This window comes from Micropterus dolomieu, unplaced genomic scaffold, assembly GCF_021292245.1.
Source record: "Micropterus dolomieu isolate WLL.071019.BEF.003 ecotype Adirondacks unplaced genomic scaffold, ASM2129224v1 contig_11998, whole genome shotgun sequence".
Taxonomy (NCBI): domain Eukaryota; kingdom Metazoa; phylum Chordata; class Actinopteri; order Centrarchiformes; family Centrarchidae; genus Micropterus; species Micropterus dolomieu.
Window position 1 is genome coordinate 1 of NW_025740984.1, and position 1503 is coordinate 1503.

General features: G+C 45.1%; 2 non-coding genes across 2 annotated transcripts; both read right to left on the bottom strand.

Annotated features, from left to right (window-relative positions):
• Positions 1-160: 160 nt before the first annotated feature.
• On the bottom strand, positions 161-232 carry trnap-cgg. Its single transcript has one exon. It is a non-coding gene; the product is annotated as a tRNA-Pro (tRNA).
• Positions 233-346: 114 nt separating this feature from the next.
• trnap-cgg lies at positions 347-418 on the bottom strand. Its single transcript has one exon. It is a non-coding gene; the product is annotated as a tRNA-Pro (tRNA).
• Between the last annotated feature and the right edge of the window lie 1085 nt (positions 419-1503).

Genomic DNA, 1503 nt, shown 5'->3' on the forward strand with positions numbered 1-1503 from the left:
ACCTATCGCACCCAATGCGAGAATCATAGCCCTAGACACACGAGCCACAAAATGCCTTTTCTGCTTTGATGAAATAATCAGATTTCATCCAAATGAAATTACTGTAAAACAAGCTTTATATATTAAAAGCAACAAAGAAACTTCTATGGGTTCAGAGGGAGGGCTCGTCCGGGATTTGAACCCGGGACCTCTCGCACCCGAAGCGAGAATCATACCCCTAGACCAACGAGCCGAAAAACATCTTTTCTGTTTTGATGAAATAATCAGATTTCATCCAAATGAAATTACTGTAAAACAAGCTTTATATATTAAAAGCAACAAAGAAACTTCTATGGGTTCAGAGGGAGGGCTCGTCCGGGATTTGAACCCGGGACCTCTCGCACCCGAAGCGAGAATCATACCCCTAGACCAACGAGCCGAAAAACATCTTTTCTGTTTTGATGAAATACTCAGATTTCATCAACATTAAAATAAAGTAGAGCAAGCTTTATCAATTAAAAGCAATAAGAAGCACCTGTTGGTTCATAGCAAGGGCTTCCCCGGGATTTGAACCCGGAACCTATCGCACCCAATGCGAGAATCATAGCCCTAGACACACGAGCCACAAAATGCCTTTTCTGTTTTGATGAAAGACTCAGATTTCATCAACATTAAAGGGGCATTGTGGAGTTTCCAGCGGCCACTAGCGGTGCGGTTTTAAGATTGCAACCAGGCGTGTGCTCGTACGCGTGCTCGCTTGAACTCACGACCGAGCATAATCCGAAACACAACCGCTTTCATACAGAAATCCTGCAATAAACGCAGAAACGCCTGCATGCGGGCCGTGGCTTTTCTCCAGACATGTTCAGGCTCTGTTACTTCAACGTTCCCGTCTCAGAGGCAGATCATCACCGGCGCCGTACCTTCCATTCAGCGTAGAGAGACACCGGCATATTGGCACAGTACTCCCGAAAAAAGTGAGAGCGGCTATAGAGAGACAGGGAGACAGCTTGACACAACATGGTGGAAACTCAGGTAAACTCCCACCGCAACGGTACAGTAATGTTTTTATCAGCTTGATGTTGAACTAATCCATGCTCGTTACATGATAATGGTACAGTGACTGCATTCAGCCAACGTGCTACATCGTTAGCTCGCCTGCTGCTTTCAGTAACTGTGTATCTTTCACCGGAGGCTCAGCAATGTCAGCACAGCTAAAAGTATTGGATGATAATGAAACGGTTAGTGAGCCAGACTGAATATTATAACGAGATTGTGTCACACTTTATAACAGTTAGACCGCAGTAAGTAACTTTACCGTTAACTAGTGTTAGTGGATGGCTCTTCCTCTGTGTTGTATATTATGTGGGTCACGTTAGTTACAGCGACTGAGAGGTGGAGAAGCTGTGTACCTGAGTATCGGTAAAGGGCAATAAAATCTAAATTGAACGTTACGAAGCAAACAGCGGCAGGTCCGATCTAGTGTAGCGTTAGCTGGCTGCTCGTGGCTGCATCACTAGGGGA